Below are 14,062 nucleotides of genomic sequence, written 5' to 3'. Positions count from 1 at the left end.
GCGCGGCTCGGCCTATGGGGCGGCGCGTTGTTGGGCTGCAGCGCCGCAGGCCGCACCCAGCTCGGGAGGTGGGGGCGAGCGAAGGGGCTGAGGGGCGGAGAGGCCGGGCGGGCCGCGGCTGCAGGCCAGGGGACGGGGGCGGAGCCGGAGTCGGAGCCGACGGGCGGTGGCCGCAGTGGCACCCCGGAATCCCGCGTGCTGCCCACGATTCGCTTCTGAGGTGAGGCTCGCGAGCGGGAGCGGGGGCGGCGGGGGCCCGGTTTGGCCTGAGGCGGCGGCTGGGGCGCGGCGAACTGGGCCGCGGTTGCGGCGGGCGGGGACCGCTAGGCCTGCAGCGGCCCTGGCAGCGCGGGGGGCGGGGAGGCGGCTTCGGCGCCGAGGGCGTCTTGGAGGGGTCCCTGCGGGGCCGTCGGCCTGGGCCGAGCCTGGGAGCGCGGGCGCCGCCAGTCTTTCAGCGTGATAGGACCCCGGGGACGAGCCTTCTCCCTGGCCGGTCGTTCCTGGCCGGCTGGTGGGCTGCAGGGGTCGGGGCGGAGGAGGAGGACCCTGGCCGGAGGCTGGGCAGCATCGTGCTTGGGAGACCGGTTCCGCGGTCCGCAGCGCTGGTGGCTCCAAGTTTGTGTACGGACGCCTGTTTGGGTACTGCCTGTATTTAAAAACTGCTCTCGTATTTAAAAACGACGGCTTCTGCCAGAAGAGAAAAGCCGTATCTGCCGACGGAAGCTCAGGAGATAATCCTGGAGCTTTATCAGCGATGGGGCTGTGGGTCACCTTTGCCCTCCTTCTCTTTTCTTTTTTTTAATATTTTATTTTCGTTTTTGGGAGATGTCAGAGGGCCTTTCCCTATTATAATGACTTTTATCTTTGTTCTTGTAATGGCTCAAGACAGTTGGGAGGTAATTTGCATTCACTTTATGCATGCCCACCTTGAAAAACATATTTTGGTTCTCCTGAAACTGTTGTGGGTTTGAGCATAATTTATGCCTAGAATGGCAGAAAGCAATGATCATATCTCCAAAGACCAAAAACATAGCTGATAGCTGTATGCCTTACTGGTAAGTTATGATTTTTTGTGTGAAAAATTGAGATATTAATGGGGATAGGAAATAGAATGCTGATAGGTAGACTGTGTCTATGAGTAGAGGCACCTACTGAAAACAAGCTTGGAGTGGATGGATAGGAGTTCAGCAGGCACCAGAGAGAGGAGGGCATTTCAGGCAGAGGGTATGAATTGTATGAAAGTTGGTTTGTAAACTTTGAAGTCTTGAATGGACAAGGGCCAGTGATGATAACTTTATTTTTTTTTTTTTTTTGAGGCAGAGTCTCGCTCTGTCGCCAGGCTGGAGTGCAGAGGTGCGATCTCGGCTCACTGCAACCTCCGCCTCCCGGGTTTGAGAGATTCTTCTGTCTCAGCCTCCTGAGTATCTGGGACTACAGGCGCGCGCCACCACTCCCAGCTAGTTTTTGTATTTTTAGTAGAGACGGGGTTTCACCGTGTTGGTCAGGATAGTCTCAATCTCTTGACCTCGTGATCCCTCCGCCTCAGCCTCCCAAAGTGCTGGGCTTCCAGGCTTGAGCCACCGCGCCTGGCCTACGTTAAAATTTTAATGACACCCCTTTGATTTTGACAGTGGGGAAAACTAGAATAGTAAAGTTGTCTTTTAAGGAAGTGGATGATTTTGGCATCAAAACTGCTCTTCAGAGTTTCGATGTGGTTTACAATGGTATGGACAAGCTGGTATGATTTGTTAGTTTACTACTTGTGGTGTCTTTAGGTTTTTTTAAAGTTTCGGAGACTCACTGAGTGATGTGAGTCTAAACTCTAGCCAGTCCCCGAATTGTGAGATAGTTTTCCTTCTAAATTATACTTCGTGCAAGCTGATCATTTTTTCCCCTTAATTCTTTTGATGTTATCTGACGTACTGAGAAGGTTTTGTTTGGTGTTCAGTTTTGTGTTACTGATTTTGCCATAGAAACTGTTTCTTTACATGATTATTAGTTTTTAGTTCTTTCTTATAGTCTTTGACTTGAATAAGAAAAGTAAATACTGAAATGCTTTTAAAGATAAAGTAGTTATTTATTACTCGAAACTTAGAGTTAAGTTGACTGCCCTTCCTTTCTTTCCTTCCATGTTTACATCTTCACATACACACGTATGTAGAGAGAAAATAGTATAAACCCCTTTTCTCATCCAGTTTCAACAATCTTGCTTCATCGTATCCCCGCAGTCCTAGATATCATTTAACCGTTAAATAGTTCAATATGTATATCTTAAAGACTTAAAAAAAAGGTAAACATGAGTACCATTATCACAGAAAATGAGTAATTCCTTAATACTTTCAAATATCCAGCCAGTGTTAAAATTTTCAGAATTGTCTCTCTCTTTTTTTTTTTTTTTAAACAATTTCCATCCGGATCCACATGCTATCCATACAGTGTGACTAGTTTTGTGGTAGTTTCCCCCTCCATATTTAGTTTTCTCCTATAATTTATTTGTTGATGAAACCTGGTAGTTTGTCATGTGGAGTTATGCACAATCTTGATTTTACTCTGTGGCGTAGTTTAACAATACAGAATTTACTGAAAACTGGTCGTTAGGTCTAAAGGTGTGATCAAATTCAGCTTTATTTTTGTCAAGAAAACTTCATAGGTAAGTAGGCAGAAATGATTAGTAGTCTTTGTTCGCAGCCCTTGATTGTCAGTGCCTACAGTCATTTCACTAAGCACTGAAATTGTTGATATTTGAATTCTCTAACTTCTTTTATTAAATAGAATATTTTTATAAAGAGAATTTTTCATGCTTCCACTATTTGGTTATCTTGAAGTATTGTATACCTCTTATAGAAAAGGAAGGACAAATTCTTAATTCTTCTGCATTATTTGCTAGGTTTCACATAATGAATTGGTTCGCTAACATCCTTCAAAAGTAGCCAATGAAGCTGGGCATGCTAGGGTGGGCCTGTAATCTTAGCTGCTCCTGAGGCTAAGATGGTACGAACCTGTGAGCCTGGGAGGTCGAGGCTGCAGTGAGCCATGATCACTTCACTGCACTACTCTGTCTCTTTAAAAAAAAAAAGGGGGGGGGGTGCTGAGCTCGAAGCGTCAGGTCTGTAATCCCAGCACTTTGGGAGGCCGAGGCGGGCAGATCACGAGGTCAGGAGATCAAGACCATCCTGGCTAACATGGTGAAACCCCATCTCTACTAAAAATACAAAAAATTAGCTGGGCATGGTGGTGCTTGCCTGTAATCCCAACTACTGGGGAGGCTGAGGCAGGAGAATCGCTTGAACCCAGGAGGCGGAGGTTGCAGTGCCATTGCACTCCAGCCTGGGCAACAAGAGTGAAACTCCATCTCAAAAAAAAATAAAAAAGTAAGACTAGGATTCTACTCAGCCTTCTCAATTTTATATGCCCATATCTACTTTTCTTCTAAGCCAAACATTTTGGTTCTACTTTCTCACTGTTTGAACCCACACATTTCAGTCTCAGAACAAGATGAACATGTGAACCCCGAAAATTTGAGACAGGTCTCAGTTAATTTAGAAAGTTTATTTTGCCAAGGTTGAGAATGTGTGCCTGTGACACAGCCTGCAGAAGTCCTGATGACATGTGCCCAAGGTGGTCAGGCACAGCTTGGTTTTATACATTTTAAGGAGACATGAGACATCAGGCAATATATGCAAGATTGGTTCAGTCCAGAAAGGCAGGGACAACTTGAAGCAGGGAGGGAGCTTCCAGGTCAGGAGTAGGTGAGAGACAAATGGTTGCATTCTTTTGAGTTTCTGATAAGCCTTTCCAAAGGAGGCAACCAGATATGCATCTATCTCAGTGAGCAGAGGGATGACTTTGAACAGAGTGGGAGGCAAGACTGGGCGCCATGGCTCATTCCTGTAATCCCAGCACTTAGGGAGGCCACGGCAGGTGGATCACTTGAGATCAGGAGTTCGAGACCAGCCTAGCCAGCATGGTGAAACCCTGTCTCTACTAAAAATACGAAAATTAGGCCTGGTAGTGGGTGCCTGTAATCCCAGCTACTCAAGAGGCTGAGGCGGGAGAATCGCTCGAACCCAGGAGGTGGAGGTTGCAGTGAGTTGAGATCATGCCGTTGCACTCCAGCCTGGGACAGAGTGAGACTCCGACCCCCCAAAAAAGGAATCTTAACATAGCATAATATTAAACTTTAACAGAGCTGTTTAATTGTTAATGCTTATTCTGGCCTTTGTACATTGAGGAACCTTGAGTTTAAAGGAATGAGGGGAAGCACATTTAATACAGTTTGCCTTTTGAGCTTAATTTTTCTAGAAGTACCTTTTTAAACAGTTGTTATAACTAGCGTGTAACACTGTTTTTGGTAACTGTTAGCTTAAGTGTGTTGAGTATACATTTAAGTAATTAATTTTTTTTTGTTGTTTGAGACAGACTCTTGGTTCTGTCACCCAGACTGGAATATAGTGATGTGATCATAGTTTGCTGCAGCCTTGAACTCCTGGGCTTAAATCGTTCTCCCACCTCTGACTCAGAAGTAGCTAGGACTGTACAGGTTCATGCCAACAGGCTTGGCTGTTTTTTTTTTTTTTTTTTTGAGATAGGGTCTTGCTGTGTTGCTCAGGCTGATCTTGAATTCCTGGCCTCAAGTGATCCTCCTGCCTCAGCCTCTGAATATGCTAGGATAACAGGCATGAGCCACTGCACTTGACCTTTCTCCAGGGTTTTTTTTTTTGAGACGAGTCTCGCTCTGTCGCCCAGGCTGGAGTGCAGTGTCCGGATCTTAGCTCACTGCAAGCTCCGCCTCCCGGGTTTATGCCATTCTCCTGCCTCAGCCTCCCGAGTAGCTGGGACTGCAGTAGCTGGGACTACAGACACCCACCACCTTGCCTGGCTAGTTTTTTTGTATTTTTTAGTAGAGACGGGGTTTCAACGTGTTAGCCAGGATGGTCTTGATCTCCTGACCCCGTGATCTGCCCGTCTTGGCCTCCCAAAGTGCTGGGATTACAGGCTTGAGCCACCGCGCCCGGCTTTCAGGTTTTTACTGTTATAAGCAGTGCTCCAATTAATATTACATCTCCGTATTGAGCATTTATGAGGGACATCTATAAATACATTCTCTGAAGTGAAATTGCTATGTTGAAGGATAATTGCACTTTTCATTTGCATAGACATTTCCAAATTACCCTCCTGGCCCCAATTAATATTCTTACATTTCCATCTTTGGGCACCTATGAAGTATATCTATAGATACATTCTCAGAAGTGAGATTGCCGTGTCAAAGAGTAATTGCACTTTTACTTTCCGTAGATGTTTCCAGATTATCCTCCTAAGAAGTTATATCAGTTTATACTCCTACCAACTGCGTATGTTCTCCACATAATGAAGTATGGACACTAAAGTGACAATAGTACCTATCATGGTTATTGTGAGGATTAAATGAAGTAAATGCCAAAAGGTGCCTACTAAGCTATCAGCAAATGACTTATTAATATAATTACTATTTTTTTCTGAACTTTATTACCAGAAATATTATAACCCTAGACAGTGCTTCATGAGGTTGGGAAAGAGGGTTCATACAGTTGATCTGAGCAATATATGCCTCCAAAATACTGTTATCTGTGTTAGAACAAATGAGCTCTGCGTCTAGGCCTTGGGGCCGGGGAGTCTGGCATCTGGGGCTGATGTTAGGGGACAGAGCCCACAGATACATCTCAGATTTTGCTTGAAAGGGCATCCCTCAGGAATGGGGCACAGTAGATGTAACTGCATGTGTGCCTCTGCAGCCTGGAATAGCAGCTTTGGCTGTTTGCATGGGGAGGAGAAAGTCATCATTTGGGAGGGACCTTTAGAATACCCCATCCCAAACACTTCGCTCCTTCTCTTACTCTGAAGGGCTTAATTTAAATTTGCTTTGTGAATTAACTTATTGAGAATGATTTAGGGAGTTCGTTACCTAACAGATGTTTTCCCTTATCTGCACACTGTTGCTTGAAATTTGTTTCAAGGAGACAGAGCCATTAACACATTAGGCAGTGTGGTGTTATGAAAGGAGCACTGGCTCTTCACTATGGGTTTACTATGGTTTGCTGAGGGTAGTCGAGTGGGTGAGAAAGTCACTTAGCTGTCCCAAGCCTCAGTTTTCTCCATCGGAAAATTAAGTAGCTATGTAATACATGAAGGAGAGAATGTTGTGAAAACACTTTGAGAATGCAAAGGCCCAATGAAAACATATGTCCATACAAAAGCTTGTGTGTGAATGTTCAGAGCAGCATTATGTTTAATAGACAAAAAGTGAAACACCCCAGATGTCCATCAGCTGATGAGTGGATCAACAAAATGTGGTCTGTTCATATGATGGAATAGTATTTGGCAATAAAAAGGATTGAAGCACTCATACTCGGTACAACATGGATGAACTCTAAAAACATGCTAACTGAAATAAGCCAGACACAAGAGACCACATGCTTTATGATTTTACTTATGTGAAATGTCTCTAATAGGCAAATCTTTTTGTTTTGTTTTGTTTTGTTTTTTGTGAGACTGAATCTCATTCTGTTGCCCAGGCTGGAGTGCAGTGGTGCAGTCTTGGCTCACAGCAACCTCCACCTCCCAAATTCGAGCAATTCTCCTGCCTCAGCCTCTCGAGTAGCTGGGAACAGGTGTGTGCCACCACGCCCGACTAATTTTTATATTTTTAGTAGAGATGGGGTTTTACCACATTGCCCAGGCTGGTCTTGAACTCTTGACCTCAAGTGACCCACCTGCCTGGGCCTCCCAAAGTGCTGGGATTACAGGTGTGAACCACTGTACCTGACCCCCAGTAGGCAGGCAGAAAGTAGATTGGGGGTTGATTGGGGCTCCAACCAGGGAGAGTGGAGTGGGAATGAGGAATGACTGCTAATGTGTATGGGGTTTCTTTTTGGGTGTTGAAAATGTTATAAAGTTAGATTGTGATGATTACACAACTCTGAATACACTAAAAACTGCTGAACTCTGTATACTTCATTTAGAGGCAGAGCCTTGCTCTGTTGTTCAAGTTGGGGAACAGTGGTATAATCATAGCTGACTGTAACCTGGAACTCCTGGGCTTGAGTAATCTTTCCCACCTCAGCCTCCGGAATAGCTAGGACTACTGGTGCATACTACCACAGCTGGGTGATTTTTAAAAATGTTGCCACTCAAAATGTGTGGCCCTGGATCAAAATGGTGAAATTCTCTGAACTAATTTTTCTCATCTGTAGAAATAAGAGTAATAATAGTAACAGTCATATCTAACTGGAGGTGTGAGGCTGTGGTAAGCAAACTTACAGTGCTTACAATATGTGAGGATTCTGTCAGTGTGCTTTTTTTCCTTCTTTTCCAGAACATACAGGATGGAGGATCAGGCTTTAAGAGGAAAAGACACAGAAGATGCAATAGAGAGCCCTGTAGCTCTTTTTTTTTTTTTTTTTTTTTTTTTTTTGTCTCTCTCTCTTTCCCTCTCTCAAAATAAAGCCTATGTAGAGGTATTTTTTTGTCTGATACAGCTGAGTATGTTTGCAGTTTAGTAGGAACTTTGTGGTTAAACCATGCTTTCTAAGATTTTCTTAAGAGGCCAACCTTGTTGCCAGATGATACCATAAATCAAGTTATTGTCGCATAGGGCTTCAGGCAGGAAGCAAGGTTAGGAATGGTCTTTAGTCTCATAGAATGAACTCCCTTTTCGTTTGAGTGTCTGTCTACTTCAGTAGGAAGGGATGTGATGTTGGTTGACCAGTCTTCAGGGGAAATAGATGACCCCCACCATCCAGATACTCATTTTTTGTTCTTTTCTTTCTTCTTCTTATTTTATTTTATTTTTTTGAGAGAGATTCTCACTTTTTCGCCCAGGCTGGAGTACAGTGGTGCGATCTTGACTCACTGCATCTCTGCCTCCCGGGTTCAAGTGATTCTTGTGCCCCAGCCTCCTGGGTACCTGGAACTGCAGGTGCACACACCACACCTGGCTGATTTTTGTAGAGATGGGGTTTCGCAGATACTCCATTTCAGTTTTTTTCTGAGTATCATCTCCAGGGACTGAAGCACACATGCTTTGACAACAGAATCATCAGCAATGTCGCTGACCTAGGGTGTCTGCAGCATTCAGTGTCTTCTATTTTCTGTACTAGGTGTTTGATTGTTTTGTAAAGCAGGAAAGTTTTATTTTATTTTTTTTGGAGACAGAGTCTTGCTCTGTCACCCAGGCTGAAGTACAGTGGTGCGATCTTGGCTCTCACTGCAGCCTTGATCTCGTGGGCCCAAGCAGTCCTCCCACCCAGCTTCCTGAGCAGCTGGGCCTACAGACCCATTCCACCACACCCAGCTAACTAAAAAAAATTTTTATGTAGAGACGAGGCCTTGCTGTGTTGCCCAGGCAGGCCTGAAGGTGCTTTTAAATTCAGATAACCAGGACATTTGTAGCTGTGGAAATAGCTGTAATCGAACCATCAGAGTTGTTTTAAGAATACAAATTACATACAGTGTTTAAAGCATAATGAATGTACAGGTTGCTAGATTGGGGTTTACTCTATTCTTCTTGTAAATTTTTAGAAGTTGGTCACTTTTTTTTTTTTTTGATTTTTTTTCGCCATGTTCTCACTGTGTTGCCCAGGCTAGAGTGTAGTGGCACGATCTTGACTCCCGGCAACCTCTGTCTCCCGGTTTCAAGCAATTCTCCCACCTCAGCCTCCCCAGTACCTGGGATTATAGGAGCCCATCACCCCCAGCTAATTTTTGTAATTTTAATAGAGATAGGGTTTCACCATGTTGGCCAGGCTGGACTCAAACATCTGACCTCAGGTGATCTGCCCACCTTAGCCTCCCAAAGTGCTGGGATTATGGGTGTGAGCCACTGGCATCTTTTTCTAATATAAGTGTTTAAAGCTATATAGCTCTCTAGAAGCATCTCTTTAGTGAAGCCAATAGTTTACAACTGGAATATTTTTATTACTAAATAATGTATGTTTAGATTTTCATTATGATTTCTTGTTTGACCCATAAATTATTTTAAAATGTACCTTTAAATTTCTAAATATATGGTTTTAAGAAACTCTTCTGTTATTATATTGTGTTTTTTTCTTTGAGACTGAGTTTTGCTCTTGTTGCCCAGACTGGAGTGCAGTGTTGTAATCTTGGCTCACCGCAACCTTCGCCTCCCAGGTTCAAGCGATTCTCCTGCCTTAGCCTCCCAAGTAGCTGGGATTACAGGTGCCCACCACCACACCTGGCTAGTTTTTGTATTTTTTGTAGAGACGGGATTTCACCACATTGGCCAGGGCGGTCTCGAACTCCTGGCCTTAGGTGATTGACCTGCCTCGGCCTCCCAGAGTGCTGGGATTACAGGCGTGAGCCACTGCGCCTGGCCGTTACTATGTTTTAATTGCATTGCACCCAGAGAAATGGCTTGTGTGCTGCTGATTCCCTTGAATTTGTTGCGATTTTCTTTATTGCCAGATATGACATGAATGTTTATAAACATTCCTTGTATTCTAAAGAATATGGGCTGGGTACAGTGGCTCATGCCTGTAATCCCAGCACTTTGGGAGGCTGAGGTGGGTGAATCACCTGAGATCAGGAGTTCGAGACCAGCTTGGCCAACATGGTGAAACCCCATCTGTACTAAAAATACAAAAAAATTAGCCTGGCGTGATGGCACACACATATAATACCAGCTACTAGGGAGGCTGAGGCAGGAGCATTGCTTGAACCCAGGAGGCGGAGGCTGCAGTGAGCCAAGATCATGCCACTGCATTCCAGCCTGGGCGACAGAAGACTCCATCTTAAAAAAACAAGCAAGCAAGCAAGAAAGAACATGTATTTAATTTGTGTGAGAAAGCAGGGAGGTGCAAAGTTCTATATATCTCTAATGATCTAACTTGTTCCTTGCATTGCTCATATTTCCTATTTACTGTTACTGATTTGCGCAATGTGGTAGATTATTATGGTAATCTCATTATGGTAGATTTGTCAGTTTCTCTGTGAGTTCTAGCGATTTTTGGTTCATATATGTTGACAGTATTTTATTAGGGGTGTATAACCTTATACTTTTCATCTTCCTGTTGAATCGTACTTAGGTTTGAGGCCTTTTCCATTCTGAATAAATGCTTTTATTTTCTTGGTCTTCATTGTCTGATATTAATATAGTTACTCCAGCTTTGTTTTGGTTGGTGTTTGCCTGGTGTTTGTATTTTTGTCCATTTATTTTCAGACTGTGTTCTGTTTCATGGGTATATTAGTTTTTTTTTTTTGAGACGGAGTCTCGCTCTGTCGCCCAAACTGGAGTGCAGTGGCCGGATCTCAGCTCACTACAAGCTCCGCCTTTCGGGTTCACGCCATTCTCCTGCCTCAGCCTCCTGAGTAGCTGGGACTACAGGCGCTTGCCACCTCGCCCGGCTAGTTTTTTTGTAATTTTTAGTAGAGACGGGGTTTCACCGGGTTAGCCAGGATGGTCTCGATCTCCTGACCTCGTGATCCGCCCGTCTCGGCCTCCCAAAGTGCTGGGATTACAGGCTTGAGCCACCGCGCCCGGCCGGTATATTAGTTTTTTTATGGCTCCTGTAACAAGTTACCACATACGTGGTGCTTTAAAACAACAGAAATTATTCTCTCATAGTTCTGGAGGCCAGAAGTTTGAAAACAATATCACTGGACCAAAATCAAGGTGTCGCTAGGGCTGTGCGTTCTTCCTTTGGAGGTGGTATGGGAGAATCTGTTCCTCGCCTGTTCCAACTTCTCATGGCTGCCACGTTCCTTGGCTGTGGCTGCATCACTCCAATCTTTGTGACCCGAGTCAGATTGCTTTCTTGCCTTCTGTGTGGTTAAATGTCCTCCACCTCAATTTTATAAGGCTACTGGTGATTACATTCAGGGCCCACCCAGGTAATCCAGGATAGTCTCACAATCCCAAAATACTTACTTTATATGGCAAAGACTACAGATATAATTAACATTTACAGGTTCTAGGCATTATTTGAACCTGTTAACTTGGGGACTGTTACTCAGCTTACTAGAATAGTGTCTCTTATAAGTTACCTATAATTTCTGTCTTAACTGGCATAATTTAGTACATTTATATTATCATGATTCTGATAAATTTGTACTTTCTTTATCATCTTAGGTTTTGTGTTCTATTTCTTTTTTTTCTCCCCATGCTTGCCTTTTTAAACAACTGGGAGTTGTTTTTTTTTTTTTGTATTCTTCCATCTTTTGGTTTGGAAGTGACATACTCTTAATATTCTTTTAGTGATTGCCCTTGAAATTTTTGCTATGCATATTTAATGAAGTCTAAAACTAATATTCTGTCGCTTTCTTAGATACAGCAAAGGCATGAAAGTTCTTTAATTCCAATTACTAAACTCTTTTTTTTTTTTGAGACGGAGTCTCGCTTTGTTACCCAGGCTGGAGTGCAGTGGCGAGATCTCGGCTCACTGCAAGCTCTGCCTCCCGGGTTCATGCCATTCTCCTGCCTCAGCCTCCAAGTAGCTGGGACTACAGGTGCGCACCATCACGCCCGGCTAATTTTTTGTATTGTTAGTAGAGACGGGGTTTCACCGTGTTAGCCAGGATGGTCTCGATCTCTTGACCTCATGATCCGCCCACCTCGGTGGCCTCCCAGAGTGCTGGGATTACAGGCGTGAGCCACCGCGCCTGGCCTCAATTACTCAACTCTTAAGTTACATGCTGCATGCTGCTGCTGTTCAGTGTTTTAGTCCAGACTTTTTTTTTTTTTTTTTTGAGAGGGAGTCTAGCTTTGTTGCCCAGGCTAGAGTGCAGTGGCGAGATCTCAGCTCACTGCAAGCTCCGCCTCCCAGGTTCACGCCATTCTCCTGCCTCAGCCTCCCAAGTAGCTGGGACTACAGGCGCCCGCCACCACACCAGCTAATTTTTTGTATTTTTAGTAGAGATGGGGTTTCACTGTGTTAGCCAGGATGGTCTCAATCTCCTGACCTCGTGATCCACCCACCTTGGCCTCCCAATTTTTTTTTTTTTAAAGACACAGTCTTCCTCTGACACTCAGGCTGGAGGGCACAAGTTTTTTTCTTTTCTTTTTTTTTGAGACGGGTTCTCACTCTTTCACCCAGGCCTCAGTGCAGTGATGCAATCACAGCTCACTGCAGCCTTGACCTCCTGGACTCTAGTCATCCTCCCATCTCAGCCCTCAAGTAGCTAGGACTACAGGCACATGCCACCATGCCCAGCTAATTTTTGTATTTTTTTTTTGAAACCGGGTTTTGCTGTGTTGCTTAGGCTAGTCTCAAACTCCGGGACTCAAGTGATCTGCCTGCCTCAGTCTCCCAGAGTGTTAGGATTACAAGCGTGAGCCACGATTGGGCATGGTGGTGCATGCCTGTGATCCTAGCTACTTGGAAATTATTTCACACAAGTTCTTTAAAAAAAAAAAAAAAAAAAGAGACCGATCTCACTATTATGTTGCCCAGGCTGGTCTTGAATTCCTGGGCTCAAGTATCCTCCCACCTTAGCCTTCCAAAGTGCTAGGATTACAGGCATGAGCCACCACCACTCCCAACCTTCACCTAAGTTCTTGAAAGATAATTTTACTTGATATAGAAATCCAGATTGACAGTTATTTCTTTCCAGCATTTTGGAGTTATCCTACTGTTCTCTACTTTTGTTGTTTCTGTTGGCTAGTTTGGCAGTAGTCAGTTTGTTATTCCTTTGTAGGTGATCTGTCTTTTTTCTTTCTGGCTTCTGTTAGAAGTTTCTTTTCTTTATTTTGGCCTTGGCTATTCTGCATATTCATTACAATGTGTGTAAGGTATGAATTTATCTTTATTTATTTTGCTTGGTTTTTGTAGATTCATGTCTTTCAGCTCTGGGAAGTTGTCAGCCATTTTCTCTTGGAATATTTACCCTTCCCTATTTATTATTTCTGCATGTAACTCAAGTAAATGGTTCCTAGACTGTTTTGTTTTTTGTTTTTTTTCCCCTAAGATAGAGTCTTGCTCTGTTGCCCAGGCTGGAGTGCTCTGGTGTGGACTCTGCTCACTGCAACCTCCACCTCCTGGGTTCAAGTGATTTTCCCATCTCAGACTCCCAAGTCGCTGGGACTACAAGTGTGCACCACCACATCTGGCTAATTTTTGTATTTTTAATAGAGATGGGGTTTCACTATGTCAGCCAGTCTGGTCTCAAACTCCTGACCTCAGGTGATCCGCCCACCTCAGCCTCCCAAAGTGCTGGAATTACAGGTTTGAGCCATCACACCCAGCCAACTTTCTTATTCTATTGTTTTTTATATTTTATTTTTTTTGAGATGGAGTCTCGCTTTGTTGCCCAGCCTGGAGTGCAGTGGTGGGATCTCAGGCCACTGCAACCTTCACCTTCCAGGTTCAAGCAATTCTCCTGCCTCAGCCTCCTGAGTAGCTGGGACTATAGGTGTGTGCTACCACGCCCGGCTAGTTTTTTGTATTTTTAGTAGAGACAGGGTTTCACCGTGTTAGCCAGGATGGTCTCGAGCTCCTGACCTCGTGATCCACCTGTCTCGCCCTCCCAAAGTGCTGGGATTACAGGCATGAGCCACCGTGCCCGGCCTTTATTCTGTTATTTATATCTCTTCTTTCATATTTTGCATCTCTTTTTCTCCTTGTACTGGTTTCTGGGTAATTTTTTCTTTTTTTCTTTCTTTTTTTTTTTTGAGATGGAGTCTTGCTCTGTCGCCCAGGCTGGAGTGCAATGATTTGATCTTGGCTCACTGCAAGCTCTGCCTCCCGGGTTCATGCCATTTTCCTGTCTCAGCCTCCTGAGCATCTGGGCCTACAGGCGCCCGCCACCACGCCTGGCTAATTTTTTTGTATTTTTAGTGGAGACGGGGTTTCACAGTGTTAATCAGGATGGTCTCGATCTCCTGACCTCGTGATCTGCCTACCTCCGCCTCCCAAAGTGCTGGGATTACAGGCGTGAGCCACCGCACCTGGCCAGGGTAATTTTTTCAAAGCTATGTTTTAGTTCACAGATTCCTCTTTGTGTCTAAGCTGTTATTCATTTTTTGTCCTAAAAATTCAATTTAAAGTTTTTTTTTTTATTCTAAAAATTAGCA

At 44.3% G+C, this 14,062-nt stretch overlaps 1 protein-coding gene across 9 annotated transcripts in view; it reads left to right on the top strand.

The window, feature by feature from the left end:
• Nucleotides 1–14,062, top strand: part of ADD1 (adducin 1) — an 86,790-nt gene continuing 72,728 nt past the window's right edge. For 5 of the 9 annotated variants that reach the window (XM_023206810.2, XM_023206809.2, XM_023206811.3 and 2 more), the window contains exon 1: nt 40–220. The gene's annotated coding sequence lies outside the window, so the exon portion shown is untranslated. Of the gene's footprint in view, nt 221–388; nt 1,056–14,062 lie in introns of those variants that run through there. The other 4 variants (XM_023206808.1, XM_023206812.1, XM_023206805.2 and 1 more) reach the window with 3 other exon arrangements.

This window comes from Piliocolobus tephrosceles, chromosome 3 (assembly GCF_002776525.5).
Source record: "Piliocolobus tephrosceles isolate RC106 chromosome 3, ASM277652v3, whole genome shotgun sequence".
Taxonomy (NCBI): Eukaryota; Metazoa; Chordata; class Mammalia; order Primates; family Cercopithecidae; genus Piliocolobus; species Piliocolobus tephrosceles.
This window is presented reverse-complemented; position numbering and strand designations above follow the sequence as displayed.